Raw genomic sequence first — 24,980 nt, forward strand, 5'->3', positions numbered from 1 at the left:
AATGGATGTGGAATATTGACATGGCCACTGGACCTGACCCCGCCCTTGGAATCAATTCGCAACACATAAGGTTGAGCAAAACGTTTGCCACCGTAGTCCACTCTGGTCCTTTGTGAGAAATAAGGTGGACCAAGGTAGTCTTCACTTCTGAATCTATCATCCTCAACACAACATCTTGGGCAGTTCTTGTGTTACGAGGGCCCAAAATTTCAACATGATGTTATGATGCAACTTCGCAAGATCTACTAAGTGCAAGAGACACCAAGGATGCCAGGGCATAGATGCTGGGCACATAAATAAAGACTGCTCTGGTTTCTGGTCTGGCTGTCACAGAGAACTAAACTAAATCTTGGAAAATGGTATCGCAAATCTTTTTGCTCATTTCTAGGATGACAGTTGTGGGTGATCCATGGTATATAATAACTTTCCTTTGGTGCCAAAAATGGGAACTACAAACTGGTCCTCAAAGGCTTCCATAAAACCAAGTAGGAATGTCACAACAGCCTTTTTTTCCCTGTATAAGAGACAGTAGACTGGGCCCATCCTATACCTGGGCATGTACTATTATTGATTATATATTAGAGAGATATTGCTCCCTCAAAGAAATTATTTTAGGATAGAATGCATCGGCCAGTGATGGCACCACATGGTGGCCCATGGAGTGCCTAATATATCATCCCAAGGATACATGCTAATCCAAAATATTGATAACCACTAAATGCACAAATCATCTACTCTACAAGAACAATAAGATCTTTCGAATACATCTAAGAAGTCATTGTCCCCTAATTAGCCGTCACCACCGGAACACTTAGAACAAAGTTATGCTCAAAACTAAACAAAAAGCCTTCCATTTAGTATGTGATAATTCAGTGAAAGCTTCCTGAGCGGCTGGGTACAAAAATCTCCTACAGATATTTCCTATTTACTACTCAGTTTTGAGCACTACCATAGGGCATATTTACTGACAGGATATCCAGACCTCTCCAGATACGTGTCACATTATTACAAATCCACATTGAGAACACAGTGGTAGATACTTTATAAGGTTGCAAATTTTTTGGGTGGTGGAATACAGTTTCAAAATTGACACATTGAAAAAGAAATAAGGGAACTTAGTCAAAAACGTATAGCTCACCCATGCTGTACAGTATTAGATTGTAGCAGTATGTAAGTGGCCGATTTCCAGGCCTAAGTAGTAAGTACATATCACTTTTATTTCTCCTAGATCCAGATCCAGGTGTTACCTCTTCTGTCTTCCACAACAGGTCCCTCTGGTCTTCTGCCCTTCAATGACAACATTCTCTTGGTCCATAAAGCCAGGGTCAGGCATCAGCATTCAGCCTGAGTATTCAAGTAGTTGGCAACCATTCTGCTTTCATGGACTGATTCAGCCCTAAAATCCGAGTCCTGACAAACCCAACTCTGCTACATCACTGGGTAACTCTGGTCAGATCTGCCTTTGACTATATGACAAGCCCGCCTCTGCTATGTCATTAGCAACTCTTCTAAAGGACTGCTTCAGTCCTAGAGCCTTCTGACAAACCTAGGTACATGTCACTTTTATCTCTCCTAGTTCCAGCTCCAGGTGCTACCTCCTTAATCTTCTGCCAACAGGTCCCTCTGCTCCTCTGCCCTTCAGTGACAAGATTCTCTAAGTTCGTAAAGCCTGGGTCAGGCATCAGCATTCCACCTAAATATTCAGGTAGTTGGCATCCATTCTGCTTTCATGGACTGCTTCATCTCTAGAACAACCTCCTGACAAACAAAGCTTTGCTAAATCACTGGTAACTTTCCTATATCACTGGTCAGATCTGCCTTGGACTATATTACAAACTCAGCTCTGCTATATTATTTGGCAACTCTTCTATACCTCTGGTCAGCTCTGTCTTTGACTATTTGCTTCCCAGTTCTACTATATTGATGGGAACCCATGCTTTATCACTGTACCAGCCCTATATTACGTGAAAACCTTGTTTTATATCAGTGACAGCTCGATTTTGGACAATGTTGCAAACTCAGCCCTGCTAAATCACTGAGTTAGCCCTGCCATATTGCTGGAACCATTCTGTCTCTGCACCTTTTGGTTTTTTCAACTCTGCTCAGCTCCAAAATATAAAGTCATCTTTAGTGAGGTATTCATGGACACAAGTACATATTGTGGTCTAGGACTCAAAAGTTCCAACATACTCCCAAAGGTAGAAACGATCAGGAAAAGGTGCAGCAAAGGATTTGCGCTCTTCACACATACATGGGGCAACCTAGAGCACCATGAATGCAGATGAACCTAAAGGTCCTGCCTTGTTAACTGCCTGCTATGGCCCATCATGATACTAGGTAGGTGCCAGGTCACAAAATATCCTATTGACTCCTATTTGTTAATATTTATGGAGGGCTTCCAGTACATGGGTCATGCATTTTAATGTGACTAGTGTAGCATCTGCATGGAGTTTACAAGTAGCCATGTGAGTTTCCTTTGGATAATCTGGTTTCCTCCATGCTACAACTAATTTAACTAACTTCCTATGAAACTGGCCTTTGTGTCTGCCGGACGGAGATAGGATAATTTAAAATTAGGAAAGCGCCTTTCTTAGTGCATCCTTTGTCAGGAATATAATATTAATGGCTAGTAACGTTCCCTAGACAAAAGTGAATGTGCAAAACCCAAAACAGATTTTCAAACATTCAGGATTATTGGTGTCAGGAACACCGCACTGCACTTGCTCACTGAGCCAGTGCGCATGTCCTGAGTACAAACCTGTGCCCAAAGATACCTGTGGAGCGGGGCAGCAGTGGTGACGATGCGTGCTCCAGGCTCACAGGACCTGTGTCACTGAAGGTAGAAAGCAGTGAAGGACCTACGATCATGTGACTGCAGGGGGCGGGGCTTAGCGTCCTGCTGCTGGAGATAAATGCAGGATTCTACTACAGGGATTCTCAAATCAGACAAACGGGGGTCATACACAGAGAGGGCAGCGCGGTACCAGAGGGACAAGCAGAGAGTAGTCAGAACGTAAGCAATGAGTCATACACGGAGATAGCAGTACAGTACAAGAGGGGCAATCAGAGACTAGTCAGGACATAGGCAATGCGTCAGAAACCAGAGAAGCAGATAAACAGTACAGAATCAAGAGACAAACTCACAACAGGGGACAGAACCGGGTCAGAACCATATAAGCAAGCTAGAAGACAATCAGACGGCACAGGCACACAGGGGTCACCACACTCGGCCAAAGGCAAAAATATATCTGACAGGGATTGGAGTCTCCCAGGGCTATAAGAAGTTCTCCTTGAGCCAAAGAGAGGCTACAATAATTAACCCCAGGCGTGCAGGTCAAGCCTGCACTGAGCTCAAGACATTAACCCCTGACGTGCAGGTCAAAACCTGCACTGGGATCATGACAATTGAATGCTGGATTAACTGAGGTTCACTTCAAGGGGCACCAATATTTTCTTTACTCGGTTTCCTTATTATTCAGTTGTAACTGGAATTTTATGTTAAAGGGATTGTCTATTATGGGTAAGAGGGTCGCATAGCTTGGCCCGCTGGTTTACAGCAGCAATCTGTTTGAGAACATGGCACCACCACATGGTAGAACATGGCACCACCACATGACATAACATGGCACCACCACAAGGGAGAACATGGTATCACCATATGGGAGAACATGGCACTACCACATGGGAAAATATGGCACCACCACATGGGAGAAAATGGAACCACCACATGGGAGAACATGGCGGCACCACCACATGGAAGAACATGGCACCACCACATGGAAGAACATGGCACCACCACATGGAAGAACATGGCACCACCACATGGAAGAACATGGCAGCACATGGGAGAACATGGCCCCACCACATCAGAGATAATGACCACCACATGAGAGAACATGGCACCACCACATGGGAGAACATGGCACCACCACATGGAAGAACATTGCACCACATGGAAGAACATGGCACCACCACATGGAAGAACATGGCAGCACATGGGAGAACATGGCCCCACTACATCAGAGATAATAACACCACCAAATGAGAGAACATGGCTCCACCACATGAGAGAACATGGCACCACCACATAGGAGAATATAGCACCACCACATAGGACAACATGGCGCCACCACATGGGACAACATGAAAAAATGAGTTGAGCGGGCACCATCAAACTATGAATCCAAAACAAAAATTATATAAGCACACAGGGATCACAACATGCAGGTAAAGTAAGCTAAGAGCCAAAAGGAGATAAAGACTCTGCATATGTGTAGGATCACCACGCGTATAGATTCTGGTTTAGAAAATCCAATAGATTTTATTAATTGCACAAAAGCAACAAGAAATACCACACATTAAAAACATTTTAAAACAGTTTAGACAAAGAGTTGAATCACCAAGGCATCACAAAAAAAAAAAGGGGAAAGAATGACAACATGTAGACCGCTGGCTGCAAAAAGATATAAATGGCACGAAAAAATATCTTCATGAATCGTACAGTCAAGCTCCTAATAAAGCTTTCTTTGACTTAGTAAACCCAGACAATAATATAGAGGCTACAGAAAATGTATACATAACAATATAAGATAATCTAAACTACATCCACTGATAATAGATTTAATATTACAATTATTTGGAGCAGATACACCAGTCTTGGTGACCGTTATGGATCCTTACATATAAGGCCTGACCAAAATTAAATCATCAGGAGCTCCCCCAGAGAGGACTAATAATATAGATGAATGTAATGCACCCCAATGTGGGACCCATACTGCACCATAAGGTGAACAGTCACAAGTTCTGTCAGAGGTCGCCCCGTCATCTGAGGATAGTGCCAGCAGCCAAAGCGGAATACAAGGACCCATGCGTTCCGATCCACGCGCACCACCATATGAGAGAACATGGTACCACCATATGAGAGAACATGGTACCACCATATGAGAGAACATGGCACCACCACATGGGAGAACAAGGCACCGCCACATTTGAGAACATGGCAACACCACATAGCAGAACATAACACCATCTAAGTACAACATGGCAAGGGAGAACAAAACACCCCCACTTAAGAGAACATAACACCACCACGTAACAGTTCTCGCTGAACATGCCAAGCCCTTAAGAGCAAGACTTCAGGTCTCCATGCACTTTAGATATGGAAACTGAACATGCCAATTTCCAAGGGGCCATGTTCAGGAACCGGTCCTGCTCAGCCCTTAAGTTCATTTTTTGTTAACCATCTAGTGTGTATGGCGGTCTGCCGGGCCGGCTCTCTCTAGATGGATGATGTAGGAGGGATCAGGCTTGTTGAATTTCAATGCCGATCCTTTTTCTCTCCTGGCAGATCAATTGCCACCAAGAGGTGACTCTCCACAACCTTAATACTGAAAACACAAGCATGATCAGTCGAAAAGAGTGTGTGCACATCTGTGTATGAGGTAGTCCAGAAAGATAGCTATTGGTAACACGAGTGATGAGCCAACAGTAATCTAAAGCATGGACATGGATTACAGCGTGGGACAGACAGGTATGGTATATTGTTGTTTTTATATTTCAGTTTTATTACAGGAGAACTAGGGCTTCGGTGGAATTAGGCGTTTGGTGAGTATAACTGTGTTTGCTATTTTTAAATAAAAAAGTAAAAGTGTGTTTTGTTTTATTTCTAAAAAACTTTATTCTGGCTGTGTCTTTATTTACCATGTAACCATAGGATTAGTAATGGATGGGTGTCTTATAGATGCCTCTCCATTACTAAGCCATGGGCTTGATGTCACCTGACAATGCAAAGGTGACATCAACCCCACAAATATGAACCTCACTTGCCACTGCTACAGGGCAAGTGAAAAGAGCCGGGCAAAGCGCCAGAATTGGTGCATCTAATAGATGTGCCTTTTCTGGGCAGCTGTGGGCTGCTATTTTTAGGCTGCTGGGGGGGGATATCCATGGCCCCTTACCAGCCTGAGAATACTAGCCCCTAGATGTCTGCTTTAGCAAGGCTGGTTGTCAAAAATGGGGGGGAACCCCACGCTGGTTTTTTTAAGTTATTTATTTAAATATTTTAAAAAAATAGCGTGGGGACCTCTCTATTCTTTATAACCAGCCTTGCTGAAGCTGACAGCTGAGGGTTGCAGCCCCCAGCTGTGAGATTTGCTTGGCTGGTTATCAAAAATACAGGGGAACCCATGCCATTCTTTTTTTAATTATTTACTTACAGCGCAGGGGCGGCTGATGGATACACCCATCAGCGACTCCTGCTCTTGCTGTAATTAGTGGCAGCAGGTGTCAGATGATAGGATCAGTAGTCCCATCAGCTGACACCAATGACTGGAGTTAAACTTTATACCTCCGATCACAGCTGTGCCCTCACACTGTCTTTTGACAGCGTGGGAACCGCGGCTCTCTGACCGGTGGGGATGGTTTCACTGCCGATCAGACGCTGTGTTTGCATTGCTGCCAAGCACATGACAGCGTGACAAACACCCTGTGTTCAGGCATCCGAACCCGAACAGTAACACGGACTTCCTGGAGAAGTCTGTTCGGTGTCAATGCCCGAACAGTAGGTGTTCGGTACGGACGCCAAACTTTACTGTTAAAGTTCGCCCTTCTCTAAAAGCAACTTCTATAGACTAATGAATGTAATTCTAGAGATCATCCCTCTAAGTCTTGAGAAACTAAACTGTGAGAAGAATCCCAGCCTTTGTCTCTTTCGTCTGAGCCGTTTAGAGTGTCGGGAGCTACGGCTCGCCTCACGCCATTAAACATTACAGTCAGATATTGATTGGCCGTCATCCTCACTGCGCTGTTTCTCACACAATCGTATATTTATTTATTCTACATCGGAGATAAAGTCTCGACTGGTGAAAGAAGAAAAAAATATATTAAAGAAAAAACATCACTCCATCATTTTAATGACGTTGGGCCGCCGTGCCAAGTAGATGACAATCATGGCCTCTTTTTTGGAAAAACTCCCTTGTCTAGAATTATTTTCAGTACTGCTTTGGGGAATGTAATATGTTTGACAGGATTTGAGATTTTTTCACGCTTTGTTGCATGTTGTGATGTTCTTATAAACATGAGCAAAAAAGAAACACAAAAGAAAAATTAAAGAAAATTAAAAAAAAATAAAAAAAAATAAAAAAATTTAAAAAAAATAAAAAAAATCAGTAAATGTAAGGACAGCTGTCCAGTTCTAAACATGACTAATTCAGGTACACACCCCTGGAGAAGGAGATGGTATTAATATGGAGGGAGTGGGAGAGGAGATGGTAATTCCTTTTATTTTTTTACCTAACACATCAGTTACATCAGAACATAAAGGCAAATATGATAAAAAAAAGTTTTAATAGGAACAACATGTATCCAGGTCAAAAAGGGAAAAAACATTGTGTAAACAAAATATAGATTAAAACCACATGTCGTGGATGCTGCCAAGGGGGAAAATGTGTTTTTTTGTTCCTTAACATGAGGACTTGGTTTGGAAATAAAGTAAAAAAATATATATTTTCTAAAATATTTTTAGAATTTTTAAAGAAAAGAAAGAAGAAAAATACCTTGTATTTTTGGATTGAGAAGAAAAACTCTTAAAATTATCTATTTTTGCATTTTGAGTAAACTTTAAATACTTGTGTGAAGCTGAAAATTAAGGTAAGACTATTGATTGTTGCATTAATCATCTGTTGGATCGTTCTTGTAGATGATCCGACCACTGAGATCCAGTTTTCCAATGGACCAATGATTGGCCAAATTCATCTCCTACACTTGTATTTAGAAAAAAAAAAATACAACTAGACAGATCATACATATTGGTGAACAATAGTTTTTCATCGAGAGCCATTCTGCACATCATGTATTCTCCAAACTATGGTCGATCAAAATTTTGGTAAATTGTTAGCAAATTTTAAAATATTATATTACAAATCTAAAACCCCAACTGATCACTAAAACCACTGTTAAGAAGATAAGAAGAACTCGTCTCTGGCACAAGTGTGCACACAGTAGTATACGGACCCATAGACTTTCTAATAAGCTGTGCACCTGTTCAAGCAGGAAGTAAGCAAGTCCTCGTAGTTGTGGGGTCTCAGAATCCAGACCCCCAACTGATCTAGTATGTTTAAGGCGCTCTAACATCTGAACAAGACTTATTAAAGGTAACCCTTACACAGTCAGTGGTTTCAGGACAATTTTTAAACTTTTAACATACACACTAAAAAATAAAATTCAAAAATGTAAAAAAATAAAATCATATTTACACCCATACCCAAATATTTTCGGAATATATACCCCTGGACACAATAGATGATGGTCGTCTTAACGATGGTTCAGCCGATTGGTCGGCTGACAGCCATATGGGCCTACTCCACCAAACACAGGAGCCACTCACTCGGTCACGCACTCTTGTGTTTCCTATAAGAAACCCTATGGTCAACACGTATGGTGGTGGCTTATCTCTGGGAGATCAATACAATTGGCATTTCGAAATCAGACATGACCAATCAACATTTTCCCCAACAATCAGTCTGTCAGCACCCTATACACCCCATAGACCAAAACCCATAGATATCATCGAGTTCGGACGACATTAGTCTAATGTGTATTGGGTTCTTGAGTCAAAGAGTTGAGGATGAGTTGGAATTCAAACTCTCGAGCTTTTTGTTTGGCGGTAAGAATGTGAAGGCACCAATCCGAGTCAAGAAAGATAGCTATGTAATATGTATGGTCATCTTTAAAGTTTACCCCATCCCCCACACTCGAGGTCACTGGAAGGCTGTGCAGAGAGAGCGCGATGACTGTATCCGATAGATCATGATCTCACGCCTCCCCCTCTACACAGAGACAGAACCAGGAAGTAAATCGTTTTGCCTTAAGCCCCCCGTCACACACAGCGATCTCGCTAGCGAGATCGTTGCGGAGTCACGAGTTTTGTGACGCAACAGCGATCTCACCAGCGAGATCGCTGTGTGTGACAGGTATCAGCGACCGGCCCCCCTGCTGATCGTTCTGGAAAGCCCTGGACATTTTCTTGATCGTTGGTCTCCCGCTGGCCAGCATGCATCGCTGCGTGTGGCAGGCGGGAGACCAGCGATCAGCGAGCTAGACGCTGGTTTCTAATGTAAACCGCGGGTAATTAAGGACGCGCGTCACTTAGTTACCCGCTGTGTACGTTAGTTACCAGCGCTCTGGTGCAGGGACCTGGTAGCCGAGCTAAACAGCGGGTTTCTAAGCGCCGCGCGCACTTGTAACCCGCGTCATCGCTGTTCTGATCGCTGATGAGATCTGCCTGTTTGGCAGCTCACCAGCGATCATGTAGCGACACACCAGCGATCCTGACAAGGTCATATCGCTGTCGGGATCGCTGGTGAGTCACTATGTGTGACGAGGCCCTTACAGTCAGAGATTTTATCCTAGTACTGTTTGAAAGGTGAGATTTTAGGCTTCCAACCTCCTGAGACACATTCGAGGTACATTTACAATGGATATGGGCACTCACTGTATGGAGCGGGCTCCTAAGCTGTGCTCCCCCCACACAGCCTAGGAGACGGGGGTGTTATACAGTCGACAAATAAAAGTAACTGCCAAGATCAGTGATGGCTCCAATGGTAACAGTATAAAACAATATAACCTCTCAGATACCGTGGTCAATTGCGACAGTGGCATTTAGGAGGTTAGGAACTAGGGGTGGGGTAGTTTCTGATGCCAATCAGCCTACCTTACCCCACAATCGCTGATGGGTTGCCTGCTTTTGGTTGGGCTTCACAGGGGACCAATAATTATGCAATATCACAGTGTATTGTATAGGTAATCAAGTGATATAGATATATATATATATATATATATATATATACACACATACACAGTACAGACCAAAAGTTTGGACACACCTTCTTTATTTTCATGACTATGAAAATTGTAGATTCACTCTGAAGGCATCAAAACTATGAATTAACACATGTGGAATTATATAGTTAGCAAAAAAGTGTGAAACAACTGAAAATATGTCTTATATTCTAGGTTCTTCAAAGTAGCCACATTTTGCTTTCATTACTGCTTTGCACACTCTTGGCATTCTCTTGATGAGCTTCAAGAGGTAGTCACCGGAAATGGTTTTCACTTCACAGGTGTGCCCTGTCAGGTTTAATAAGTGGGATTTCTTGCCTTATAAATGGGGTTGGGACCATCAGTTGTGTTTTGCAGAAGTCTGGTGGATATACAGCTGATAGTCCTACTGAATAGACTGTTAGAATTTTTATTATGGCAAGAAAAAAGCAGCCAAGTAAAGGAAAATGAGTGGCTATCATTACTTTAAGAAATGAAGGTCAGTCAGTCCGAAAAATTGGGAAAACTTTGAAAGTGTCCCCAAGTACAGTGGCAAAAACCATCAAGCACTACAAAGAAACTGGCTCACATGAGGACCGCCCCAGGAAAGGAAGACCAAGAGTCACCTCTGCTGCGGAGGATAAGTTCATCCGAGTCACCAGCCTCAGAAATCGCAGGTTAACAGCAGCTCAGATTAGAGACCAGGTCAATGCCACACAGAGTTCTAGCAGCAGACACATCTCTACAATAACTGTTAAGAGGAGACTTTGTGCAGCAGCCCTTCATGGTAAAATAGCTGCTAGGAAACCACTGCTAAGGACAGGCAACAAGCAGAAGAGACTTGTTTGGGCTAAAGAACACAAGGAATGGACAATAGACCAGTGGAAATCTGTGCTTTGGTCTGATGAGTCCAAATCTGAGATCTTTGGTTCAAACCACCGTGTCTTTGTGCAATGCAGAAAAGGTGAACGGATGGACTCTACATGCCTGGTTCCCACCATGAAGCATGGAGGAGGAGGTGTGATGGTGTGGGGGTGCTTTGCTGGTGACACTGTTGGGGATTTATTCAAAATTGAAGGCATACTGAACCAGCATGGCTACCATAGCACCTTGCAGCAGCATGCTATTCCATCCGGTTGGCGTTTAGTTGGACCATCATTTATTTTTCAACAGAACAATGACCCCAAACACACCTCCAGGCTGTGTAAGGGCTATTTGACCAAGAAGGAGAGTGATGGGGTGCTACACCAGATGACCTGGCCTCCACAGTCACCAGACCTGAACCCAATCAAGATGGTTTGGAGTGAGCTGGACCGCAGAGTGAAGGCAAAAGGGCCAACAAGTGCTAAGCATCTCTGGGAACTCCTTCAAGACTGTTGGAAGACCATTTCCGGTGACTACCTCTTGAAGCTCATCAAGAGAATGCCAAAAGTGTGCAAAGCAGTAATCAAAGCAAAAGGTGGCTACTTTGAAGAACCTAGAATATAAGACATATTTTCAGTTGTTTCAATTTTTTTGTTCATTATATAATTCCACATGTGGTAATTCATAGTTTTGATGCCTTCAGAGTGAATCTACAATTTTCATAGTAATGAAAATAAAGAAAACTCTGAATGAGAAGGCGTGTCCAAACGTTTGGTCTGTACTGTATATATATGTGGCGCCCCTGAGGCTTCAGTCACCACAGAGGTACTGCACCTTCTCCTAAGGTGTAGTGCCCCACCATCCAGGTAAGGTGGGACTCCTGACCACGCTCCACACCTGCATTCCACACACAGGATAGTTCAGTGGGGCCACCTAACAGCTTCAGGCTGGGGGTTAGCAGAGCACCCCTCGTGGAATCCTGCTTTGTAACACGAGATGTGCTGGGAGGCGGGTGGAGTGTGATGATACAAAAGAGAGGAAAAGTGTAGGATTTCAGGTCATGCTGGGGTGAGACCCAGAAGAGAGCAGGCTGACAGCAGGTCAGCCTGAGAGGAGCTCAAGGCGGAGGAAGGCAGTCAGTCAGGAGAGGCTGAGGACTGGTCTTAGTGGAACAAGCTCCTCAGGGAAGGAACAGAAGGAAAAAGAGACGTAGACTGAAGACTATAGATTCCATCAAAGAGATATAGAACAGATCGGAACGAAGGAGAATAGAAGGACGGTGGGAAGCTGGTTGAGAAAGAGAGAGAACCCTTCCAGTCCAGAGCGCAAAGGCCGGGGCCCGGTCCCCGAGGTTGATTGGATCTTTATATCCGGCAACAGACACCGGAGGAGTAGTGAGCCGCTAACGCTTTGCTCTCACCATAGACTTTGGACACAACAGCGAAACGGACAGAGAGCCGGGACCCTGGAGCTAGAGTTCCCCGAAGCAGGCTACAGCTGTCTGTCATACAAGTAGAGACTAGGAACACCTAGAGAGAGGCATTCCAGGGTAACTAAGTCCTGGAGTGCTTTGCACCTAAAGGCGCATTTGAGGAGTCGTTCAGTGAAGGTACATATTGGCGGAGTGTGGAAAGGAGAGTCCTGTCCTGCCTGGAGGCTGGCTGGAGCCCTGACCAGAAGAACACAGTACGGAGGCAGGCAGTTGTGTGAACTGCAAACAGTGAGTAAAGCTTTGGAACCGCATACTCTGGTGTCCTCCAGTTATTCCCGCACCACTACATCACCTATACCATCCTGCGCCTCTCCTCATCCATGGCACCTACACTGCCCTGGGACTACAGCTCCACCTGTGGGGAGCTATACCATCTCTGCTGCACCACACCATCAGTCCCAGCGGATCTGTATGCAGCGTTGGCCTAACACCATACTTGCCAAATACCACGGGTGGCGTCACGAACTATTCTAATAAACTCTAACACCTTTAACATCACCGCCATTGATATTGGGGCCCAGGGCCACGGACCGGGTCACCGCTGCTGTGACACATCATCCCCCTTGCACCGGTCCGGTACCGAGTACCCCACTGCCCTGGGCGAGCCGCGGGGCGATCCATATTATATATATATATATATATATATATATATATATATATATATATATACACATATATATATATATATACACATACATACACACACACACACACACACATGCATACATACACACACACACACTGCTCAAAAAAATAAAGGGAAAACAAACAACAGAATATAACTCCAAGTAAAGTAAACTTCTGTGGAAGCAAACTGTTCACTTAGGAAGCAACACTCATTGACAATCAATTTCACATGCTGTTGTGCAAATGGAATAGACAACAGATGTAAATTATTGGCAATTATCAAGACACCCTCAATAAAAGGAGTGGTTCTGCAGGTGGGGACCACAGACCACATCTCAGTACCAATGCTTTCTGGCTGATGTTTTGGTCACTTTTGAATGTTGGTTGTGCTTTCACACTCGTGGTAGTATGAGATGGACTCTACAATCCACACAAGTGGCTCAGGTAGTGCAGCTCATCCAGGATGGCACATCAATGCAAGCTGTGGCAAGAAGGTTTGCTGTGTCTTTCAGCGTAGTGTCCAGAGGCTGGAGGCGCTACCAGGAGACAGGCCAGTACACCAGGAGATGTGGAGGGGGCCATAAGAGGACAACAACCCAGCAGCAGGACCGCTACCTCAGCCTTTGTGCAAGGAGGAACAGGAGGAGCACTGCCAGAGCCCTGCAAAATGACCTTCAGCAGGCCACAAATGTGCATGTGTCTGCACAAACGGTTAGAAACTGACTCCATGAGGATGGTTTGAGGGCCCAACGTCCACAGATGGGGGTTGTGCTCACAGCTCAACACCATGCAGGCTGCTTGGCATTTGCCACAGAACACCAGGATTGGCAAATTTACCACTGGCGCCCTGTGCTCTTCACAGATGAAAGCAGGTTCACACTGAGCACATGTGACAGACGTGACAGAGTCTGGAGATGCCGTGGAGAGCGATCTGCTGCCTGCAACATCCTTCAGCATGACCGGTTTGGCAGTGGGTCAGTAATGGTGTGGGGTGGCATTTCATTGGAGGGCCGCACAACCCTCCATGTGCTCGCCAGAGGTAGCCTGACTGCCATTAGGTACTGAGATGAGATCGTCAGACCCCTGGTGAGACTATTTGCTGGTGCGGTTGGCCCTGGGTTCCTCCTAATGCAGGACAATGCCAGACTTCATGTGGTTGGAGTGCGTCAGCAGTTCCTGCAAGATGAAGGCATTGAAGCTATGGACGAGCCCGCCCGCTCCCCAGACCTGAATCCAATTGAGCACATCGGGACATCACGTCTCGCTCCATCCACCAATGTCACGTTGCACCAGAGACTGTCCAGGAGACCATCCACCGCCTCATCAGGAGCACGCCCAGGCATTGTAAAGTAGGGAGGTCATACAGGCACGTGGAGGCCACACACAATACTGAGCATCTTTTCCTTGTCATTAGGCATTTCCAGTGAAGTTGGATCAGCCTGTAATTTGATTTTCCACTTTGATTTTGAGTATCATTCCAAATCCAGACCTCCATGGGATATTCATTTTGATTTACATTGATAATTGTTATGTTTTATTGTTCTGAACACATTCCACTATGCAATGAATAAAAATTTGCAACTGGAATATTTCATTCAGAGATATCTAGGATGTGGTATTTTAGTGATCCTTTTTTTTTTTGGGCAGTGTATATACATAAAAATTTAATGCTAATCGCAAAATCTAAAAAGTTAAAAAAAAATACTCGGTAACGCCATAAATATAATTATCTGAACTAATAAAATACATAAATATTTAACTCATGTGGTGAAGGATAAAACATTAAGAAATTCACGACGTGATGACGTGCTGCACCGATGCACAAAGAATGGTGTCCTAGCGTCTCCGATCCCTGCAGAAGGAACTATGCGAGTTATGTGCCCTCTTAGCCTTCCTGTAAAAGATCAGGAATCCGGCAGTGACAGTTCATTTATTTGGAGACTCTGGTAGAAGTCAGAACAAGTTTAAACCAAAATTTATAATATAAAAATTGCTTTCAGGTCATAAAAATACCTAAAAATAACATATAACAAACACAAAAAAATAACCTTTGATTTATATTTTATACAACATCTGGGAGGATTGGAATAGATTTAATTTACAAGTTATAAAATGTTAATAATATTCCCATCTGTCAAAACCCTGTTTAGAAATTTCAAGCTGTAAAAAAATAAAAATAAAACCTTCAGTCGTTCTTACCCGAGTTGCTTAGATGGGGAGTCACCGGCCCAGGTCCTACGTATCAGATGAAGCAGCTACTTAGCAGGCAGACATAAAGGAAGGGGATTTTTTTAGCACTGTAAAAAAAAAATATATAGGTAAAAGTTAAATTGTTTGCGTTAAATCAGTTTTATGTATACAGCTATCATGCAGACTCATGGGAATTCTTGGTTATGGATCATGTGTGGCGGTGATCCTGCAATTACGTAGAATGAGACCACACGCCATTCCTTTTTAAAAAAAAAAAGAGTCTAAAGCAAGAGACTAAGAAATGACCACAAGATCAGACTACAGAATGTTTGTTTGTAGTCTGTTACCATGGAAACAAATAGGCACAAAACGGTATAAGATTTTAATGATTTGCATTCGTTATACAGTACTGTAGGCAATAGCGAAGCGTGGGTTACCAGCGCCCGGGATAAGGTAAAGGTCCTAAGGGCCCCACCAATGCTACATCACTGGCTGCAGGGTCTTTATGTACACAGCTGTCCCATGTACATGGTGCCAAATGCTGCAAACTTGGCAGCACTGCTACATTTGTCTGTAGGGTCCTCGGAGTCACGCTTCATCCTGCTATTCGCGATCTTTCAGAAAAAAAAAAAGCTTTAACAAAAAAAAATCCAAACAATCTTATTTATCAGAAGACTAAACAGGCCGTATTTTACTTGAACGAACGCCAGCTCTTGTTTGGTTTCTAAGGAACTATTATCACATTGTCCGCCTCTGCCAAAACCAACAAATTAGGGACGTATTTGAGACCTTCAGGTTTATTAAACCATGAAAAAGGAAGCCAAGTATACAATGAGGGCCATTTTTGACATGCTACAAAAAAAAAGCTGTCACAGACGATCCCACCACTCCAGATCCAGAGCGTGAATGTGAGTAACTAAATACCGTAATAGTGACCAATAAAATACACTATAATCCCCCCTACCCAAAACCCCAAACCAGGTTTCCTGCCGCCTATTAGGGAATTAGAGGAGGTTCATCTTATCAACATCTTTATCTATAGACCAAAGTAGAGAGTTGTTACAAAGAGTGTCTCCCTCTGTAGACGACCTGTCCTGTCCTGCAACTGATTGATTTGAATGGACAATGTGTAATACTTCATTTGTCCTGAAGTGTCACTGTAGGCAAAATGAACACTTACTTCCAAGTTCCACCATAGATTACAACTGATCGCTGGGGGTTCCACCAAGAGGAACACTTTGTGATCAACTTATGTTGTGGGAGGGGTTGTCCAAACCAAAGAACTCCTTTGCAAAGTAATCAAGTGTCAATGACAAGTGTGAAACTGTGAGAAAATATTCAATTGTCTTATGTTCACTAGATTTTCATGATATTCTTGGTCCAACAGTGTGAATTGGCAGTAGAAGTGAGTTCAGGGCCCCCAGTATTGTCACATATTGAATACCTTCTATTGGAAGCCATCCTACATACCAGCTTTCGAAATGATCCTTGGGCCTCAAAATAAAAGTAAAACCTAAGATTCTTCCATAGCCTACAGGTGTTGTCCACTGTATTCCATGCCTTTAATAACAGTCCACATACAATAAGTTGGGCCCTCAAATATAGCTTAAGTTTGCCATTCACATGCAGCATTACCCCAAGGAAAATGAAGCACTGAAGGGGTTGTCTGGTGAAAACAAGTCATTACCTATCCAAAAGGGAGGAGATAACTTGCCGATTGGTTGGGAGTTTTCATGGGGCTACCGGAAAAAGTCAAGCTCAGCTCCAAAAGGAATGAAAGGAGCTGAAAGTCTGAAGCTCATTTTATTATACCGAGAGCTTTCTTACCTCAGTTGCTACCTATGCAGAGTGCAGCAGCCAATGAAAGGCTCTTTCTCACTGCTGTGCTCTGCATAGACAACACTGGGTGGCTCTATTCTAATCGAGGATACAAGTGACCTGCTCTACTGATCAGTGCCATCCCAGAGGTCGGACCAACACCAATCAATAATATATCATCTACTGAATCCCACGAATAGGTAACAGCTTGTTTTTACAGATCATCCTCTATAAAAAGTGTTGATTAACATCAATAAGCTGTCTATGTAATGCATGGATATGGAAGGAACTCTAAGGCAAGAGGTGTTCTTTGACATATAGCTTGGAGAGTAGAGACTCTCCAAGCTAAAGAATTCTAATCTAAGAACCTGATTGGTAAGCCTATTCTAATAATTCAATACTTAAAGGGTTTTTTACCAGTTTTAGATGCTATAAGATAATATCTCCATAAGATAGATGATAACTTGGTGATCAATTGGGATCTGGCCACCTCTGATCCCAAGAACTTAAATGTCCCATCTGAATAGAGCTCCACCACTTCATTCATTCTTAATGAAGCTGCTAGGGACAGTGGAACAAAAGTGCTTGGCTTTTCCTATCAGTCTAATAAAGAATTTATGGAGCTCATCCAGTAGTCCATTCAGACTGGGCATTTTGGAGACCCTATGATTAGATGATAACTTCTCAATGACTCTATAACTCAGTACCACACCAACCAGACAGATGATTAGGACATTCACAGCTCAAGGCCATACTGAAACCAATATCCCCCCAATATATGGTCACATTTTATGGTTGAATAAGGCAGTGGTGTAAAAATGGGTCATAAAGAGAGAAGCCAATGTGGGATCTTGATTTGGAGAGCTTTATGATGAACACATACCTTCTCTAGAAAAGTTCAATGTTCTACTGGATCTAAACTGTCCATCTGAATATGAATCATCACAAAAGTCATTGGAAAAAAACAAAAATATTGCAAATGCCGTAAGTCTACCCATAATAGGATCCTATAGAAAAATGCTTTAGTGTTAGACCGCAACTCTTCGGATAGACATCAGGCGGGTGCATGAGCAAACACTGGCTAGACAAGCCTTTTTTGCTCCATGAGCCATGAAGGTTGCATGTTTAGCCGTGATAGAACTTTTATTTGTTTTAACACATCTTGCCTTCACACCTGAACGATCTGGTATGGGCGTTTATATCTTCACGCGTGACGCCTAGCAGTTATCAATGGCTTTGTTTCTTTTCTTTCACAAAATAAACCACCACAAATGAAACAAGGAGGAACAGAAGAGAGGTGCCCTTTTACGTATCAACGGCTGAAAGTTCTACTAAAACTTCACCAACTTTTGTTAGAACATTGACCTTAACCTAATTACCAAAATGCACGGCCATACCCATAAAGTGTTCCAAATATTAGGTCTTGAATACAAATCTTTATAGCTATGGAAAGTTCTGTATTTCAAAATTTAAGATGTCCATATGAAGCCCAATTAATACTTTAATGAATAAATTCAAGATTTACTTAAATATCTCAACTCAAGGTCTGAAAATTCTGCGTTGACTTCAGTTATCTTGCACCCATAGGACTTTGGGAAAAAGAAAGATGTGAAATTGTTAGGGTCAACACAATTGTTACGGTGTTTAGGAAAAATAAGGATGTACCTGAAAGTGGACCCTCTGGGTCACGACTCCAGAGCCCCCGGAGGCGAGTGCCCAGGTGAGGACCACCCCCTATACAGGGAGTGTTAGGGACAGACCTCCAGGGGATAGGGCCGCAACAGCCGGAACCAAAGGGACGACTGAGGCAATAGAAAGAAAGCACTGATGTGGACGATAGGCAGAGCACTGGGCAAGGCAGAGACCCAGTGGTGTACAGGACCGGAGAGCCAGGGGAACACAGGAACGGAGGCTATAGAGGTAAGGAAGCAAAATAATGAATAAGGTGCAGGACGGCAGATAACCTGAGACGTGGAGGGGAGAGCAGGAGGCAGGACAGAGGAGGGAAAGCACTAGGGAGACTGGGAGGGCAGAGTACAGGAGAGGCAGACCGAGATTAAGCAGACAGCGGTTAGGAAGCACGAAAGCACTAACACAGAACAGACAGAGGAACAAGAGGGGCCTGAGGACACAGTGAGCACCGCAGCAGACAGCGTCACCGCATGAGATAATCAGGCGTCTTACCTGAGCAGACGCCGGGCATATGTAGCGGTGGGCGCCGCCATATTGGGGGCGGGGCTAGCGCGTCACCTTACCCAGGAGGGTGTGCTGGTGCCCGACGCCGAGGGAGCCAGAGGCCGGGCGCGGGGACGCGGCGGAAGACGGGAGTGCGCCGGACAGAGCGCGCAGGGAGGTAGGCAGGAGCTGGGGTCGTGACAACAATGGAAGACGTGATGTCTACTAGTGATTTTATCTCCGTAACAAAGTGGTTGCTTTCAACAATCCTTTCTTTTTAATAGAACCTCTTCAATGTTAAGCTTAGCACAAAGTTTCCACTCTGCGAGAATCTCGAGTGACCAGCTATAATCTTCAAATACCTTATAGTACTGTAAGTGTTCAATTTCCCTACAGCTCCTCCAAAGGGAGAATTAAGCATTACACAAAAATCAGTCAAGTCAATGTTTTGTGTAATACAAGATGGGGCAGGTCCTCTAGAGAGAAAGACGACCTAGGTAGCACCTCCACTTTGGCCAAGAGATGATGATCCTAAACAGAGGACCTCACTACTAACTCAGGATTTCCTAGTAGGGTATATGAAAATTGGTTCTCGAAACTAGACAACCCTTTAATGTAGATGAAAAAAAAGGTTGTATCATTATGCTCTCCTTCTTGGAGTGCAACTCGGGTTCCTTGGGCCAACCAGAAGAGAACATTCTGAAGGATCTGTGTAGCAATCAATTCAAAAAAGACTCTAACAGTCCATAGTCACCTCCAAATTGGGTTGTCTTCTGTTGGATCTTAGGGGGTCTACTACCATATAAAAGCTTGGGCCAACTAGAGGATCTTCTAATATTCTGGAGCAACCTCACCCTAGTGCTTCAACATATCAGAAAAGATTTATCCATAACAACTTAACCGCATGTAAACTGGCCACCACCCCGCATCCTGCCCCACTTGGCCATCTTGTAGACTCTTGTAAAATATTCCTTGAACCGATTTTTTGGTACATTGGTTAAACCCACAAAACGGCTGACTGCACTTGACTTCTTTGGTTCGTTTTATGAACAGGTTTCAATGAAAACATCTGATAAATTTATTGGTATCACTTTTTGGCAAACAATTCAATCTCTTTCGTAACTATATATTTTATAAAACATTAATGTTATCAGATTTTATCTCTGGCAAATGTAATACAATTTCCAAACAGCAATCATTCCTGATCCTTCTTTACTGCTTGTAAAGGATATATATATTTTTTTTTTTGGGGGGGGGGGGGTTGACTCTGGTATAAAGACATACTGGTGAGCATGAAATTGCTAGAAAATTGTATAATAATAAGTTGTACTAAAGTCTATAAAAACAATTGTAAAGACTGCCAAATATTGTCTTCAGACAGTTCTGTGTTAAAAAAACAATATATTACTGGTGCCGAAACCTTGGTTAACCGTGTCTATTACTAGATGGCCACTCCCACACTGTAATCTTTGTCCCACCCATACTTTCTGTAGCCACACCCAGTGACTATCACATTCTAAATGCCCACATCAGCCACAGAAATTTGAGCTAAGTATTAGGAGAGAGAGATTAGACAATGATTATCCTTCTTACCGGTAAGTGTTTGTTAGAGCTTCCAAAAAATAACTCCTGAAGAAGAATTTTCAAACTCAAGGACTAGAGAAGACTGGCACCGGTAAGGTACTTTGCCCTTGCTATAGGACTAAGGTGACAAACTGAATCTGAAGGAAAGTCAAGCTCCTTCTTTGCTCGAGTTTTGCAGAGTACATGCGATGGACCATGATTTGTAAAAAAAAAAAAAAAAAAGTCTTTGGAGGTCTAATAGGGCCCCATAGTCACCTACGAGGCCTATATGATGACTGTGTACAACTCTTAGGATATATGGAGCCATAATGCCGCCATGTGCATGAAACCTAAATCTCGCAATAAGTGTTTCTTTACATGTTTTATAGCAGTTGAGTTTTGTGCCATAACAAAGAACATGAAAAAGGTCACCTCTAAGGAGCCAAGTTCTGGAGAGCTTCATCGTCAGTCATGTAATTGGATCATATAGGTTGGTTTCTAGCCAGATTGGGTTTTTTTTTCTGAATCCTGGCCTAAAGCCACGAGGCAATGAAATGGATCCAAGCAAGGCATTAAGCACTCAAGTAACAAGATATCATTGCATTTTTAAGCTTGACCACTTGGTATAATCACAGTAGAAGAATCTGCTGCATTTCTAATAAAGATTATTGGGTGCACATATTATTACCTGTCCATCATCGGTAAAGCTCTAATAATACATGTTTAGGATACATAGCAGGTAGAAAAAAAATTAGGAATGATTTAACCCAACGTTTTGGTTATGACTGCCATTGATCAAAAAGGCTCTCCTCTTCTCTACGGTGGTGCCTGGTATTGCAGCTAAGCTCCATTTGCTTGAAAAGGGCTAAGCGGCACTAAGAGAGGCGAATTATCATAAATTACTTTATGCAAATTTCCATTCTTGGACCGTTAAAAAAAAAACAAAACTCTACTGCTCATTTTTGTTGGCAAGAGAACTGTCTATTATGAGTAAAATTGCCAGAACTAACGAGACTCGATTTAATGTCCGTGTTTGTGTTGTCAATTAAGTTAGTTAAAAAAAAAAGTTTAAAATCTGCAATAAAAGTTTGAAATGTAGACGAGCTCAACGGTGTCTGCACAATCTCACCGGACCGAAGCTTTGAGCGCAGAGCAACATTCCTTTCCAAAGCATTATCCTAAGAAACATCGATTTTGACAGTGAAATTGACTTGTGTCCGTGATCGTTTTATTTTTATTTAAATTTTTAGCTATTTTTTTTATTTTAAATTTTTCTCGCACCATCTTACGGCCTTATAACTTTTTTTTTTAAGGAGATCTGAAATTTATTTATTTTTTATTTCTGTAGGAAAGTATTTGTCTTTCGCTTCCTTCCAGTTCAGACTGTTCTCAAATTTTAGAACCTCATTGTTTTTAGAAGACTATGCCTTGAATTTTTATTCAAAAAGGTTCTTCAGCAAAGGTTATCCAAGGACACTGCTCCTTATAAAACTCAGAAAAGCCGCGAAGAGTAGAACTATCAACAGAACATGGGTGTAACTATAAGGGGTGCAGAGTATGAAGTTACATTGGGGCTTAAAAAATCCCAAAATCTAAAATATAGTATTATAAAGGTTACATGGTTGGTGGAGACCTGGAAATTCCAATTCTGTCTCTGATGGGAAGGTGGTGAAATCTCTTTTATTGCTTCCAAAGATGGATTAACATAATTCATACTGATAGTTTCCATCATATCATTAGGCTTGGAATGGTTTTGGTTTGCTAAGTTGAGCTATGATGGTTATCGGAATGGTCAAAAACATTCCCGTACACAGGGAATAAAAATTCAAAAAGTTGAGTTTCAGAAATATGAAGCCAAGGACATGAGAGAGATCAAATCTTTAAGTGGCTGGTCCCCTTAGATAGCAGCCAGATGAATGCTCACTCAGTCAAGAGCTACTTATGACCTCCCCATACACTTGCACAGTTGCACAGTCATTTCAGCTGAGCATACATGAGAATTGAAGGATCAGGCATTGAAATTTATCATGTCCTATCTTTCCTTTCCCTAACATCAGCTGTTGGAGGAAGAATCAGGTTGCCCTTTTCCTTCCAAACTCGGTTGGCATGGTCAACATTACTCCAATGTGTATGGAAACCTAAAGTAGCTAATTCCTCAACTGCATGGCAAATATCAAACTGGGCTACAAAAGGATCTGGTGATTGTTTCACTCTCCACCTAGTTTCTTGGACCCTCCAAGAACCCAAATAAAGTTTCACCTGATGCCTACTTTCCTTGACCCTTCAAGAGCCCCAATAACGTTTCGCCCGCCACCTATTTTCCTTGAACCTTCAAGAGCACTAATAGTTTCACCCTCCCTCCACCTTTTTTCTTTGCCCCTTCAATACTCCAATGAAGTTTCACCCTCCACCTAGTTTCCTTGATCCTTCAAGAGCCCCAATGAAGTTTCACCGTCCACCTACTTTCATTGACCCTTCAAGACCCCCAATGAAGTTTTACCCTCCACCTTATTTCTTTGTCCCTTTAAGACCCCAATGACTTTTCAACCTTCACCTATTTTCCTTGACCCTTCAAGAGCCCACCTGAAATTTGGCCCTCCACATACTAAGGCCAGGATCACACATGTGAGAAACACGACCGAGTCTCGCATGTTAATACCCGGCACTGCCGCCGGCAATTGGATCGGAGCGTGCGGCCGCATAGCAATACATGCAGCCGCACGCTCCGCTCCCAAGTGCCGGCGGCAGTGCCGGGTGTTAACATGCGAGACTCGGACGTGTTTCTTGCATGTGTGATCCCGGCCATACAGAGGGGTCAGATTTTGTTTTAAATTTTTTACCCAATTTTGCCCGACCCTCACCATCGTATCAGTTCATAATTCATCTTTTCTAGGAAGTGGAGTCTTTTTCATGGGTTCCAAACAAAGAAATAAGACCAACCAGAATTTAGCCCCATCCCTTGAAGGTGCTCATAGTAGCCATATTGTCTGCCTATATGGTATGGACTTGCTTCAGAGGATAACAGAACGCGAGAAAAATAAAAAAAAAATCTATACAGTTTATGTACACAAAATTGAATAGTTATGGAAAAAGAGCAATTTTTGCACAGATGGAATTATGCAAAGTGATTTTTTTGCTGACGGATCAAAACACGATTCACACTTGGACTGGATAATAGTGCATATTTTCTTACTGGGCAGAGGGGAAGTAAGTCAATCCGATCCTCCATGAGAACAGAGGATAGGGCATGCTGAAATCTAACATGTCCAATCTTTCTTTCCCCAGGAAAGACAGAACAAAGCCTTACACGACAGATGGTCAATGGCTGGTTTGGTCAAGGGCCATTGAATGTATAGGCACCTAAATGTCCAACGGAGGAGTGGAGATTCCAAGACCAACTGGAACAATTAGTATAAAGGGTTTTTTTTTTATAAAAATGTTTAGAATTTAAAAAAAAAAAAAAAAAAATCATGAAACAAAAAAATAAAATTAAAAATAAAATTTAAAAAAAAATTATATTTACAGGAATTAAAAATAAAATTTTAAAAAATTATATTTACAGGTTTTTTTTTATGTAGTTAATCTGGATTTACACAAGGCTCGCATTCAGGCACGATCTACGCCACCAGTCTGATTACTCTCCCTGGCTCTCTGCCCACGTCCTGAATAATTAGGACTTTATGACTATATGACTGCATCTCGTTTTATGGCAAAAACGATCATAAACAACGAGTATATTGCAGAGCTCCGATTCACCTGCGGGCAGGTCACCATGCATTCGGAAGAGAGTGGAATGTCTAAGCTGAAATGTATAATGCCAGGGCCGCTCATTGCCTGGCTCCTGTCCCGATGGCCTAATATGGCAAAGCGTTTTTACGCCAAACCTAACAACCTTCCATTGAGCCGTGTGCCACGGTCGTCTGTTTAGAATACGTTTAAATTAAAATGTCAACCAGTTTACATCAAGTAGACCCGAACTGTACTTTTCATTCTTAACACAATGCAGACCCCCACCCACACCCCACACGCCCCGCTTTACACAAATAAAACTTTTTTTTTTAATGCTGTCCGACAGTTAATTTTGCAGAACAGACTTAAATCCTAGACACAAAAACTACATTTAAAAGAAGAAAATGCAGAATTAATTTTTCAGGATTTTTTGCTTGCAGTTCTATTAAATAGGTCTTTTCACTGGATTTTTTAAAAATTAAAATTGTGTAGCCCCTACAGCTGCTGTCGCTCCACTGATTCTGGAGCAGTTTTTCTTTTTTTTGTGTGACCATCCATTCCAAAGTTATGCCCCTCGGTGCAAACTGTCCCTTCAACTAAGTTGTACTACACAACTTATATGTGGGTGTGGCAATGTTTTGATTGGCCGGAATCAGAGGAGAAAAAAGCAAACGCCCACAGGGAAGTGAATTGGAATCTTTATTAT

The 24,980-nt window shown here is 42.7% G+C and overlaps 1 protein-coding gene across 3 annotated transcripts in view; it reads right to left on the minus strand.

Annotated features, from left to right (window-relative positions):
- CALD1 (caldesmon 1) overlaps nucleotides 1-24,980 on the minus strand; it is a 153,677-nt gene that overhangs the window by 87,820 nt on the left and 40,877 nt on the right. For all 3 annotated transcript variants that reach the window (XM_073567758.1, XM_073567759.1, XM_073567763.1), the window contains one exon: nucleotides 14,999-15,096. The gene's annotated coding sequence lies outside the window, so the exon portion shown is untranslated. The remainder of the gene's footprint in view (nucleotides 1-14,998; nucleotides 15,097-24,980) is intronic.

This window comes from Dendrobates tinctorius, unplaced genomic scaffold, assembly GCF_039654945.1.
Source record: "Dendrobates tinctorius isolate UK_male_01 unplaced genomic scaffold, ASM3965494v1 ptg000020l, whole genome shotgun sequence".
NCBI lineage: Eukaryota > Metazoa > Chordata > Amphibia > Anura > Dendrobatidae > Dendrobates > Dendrobates tinctorius.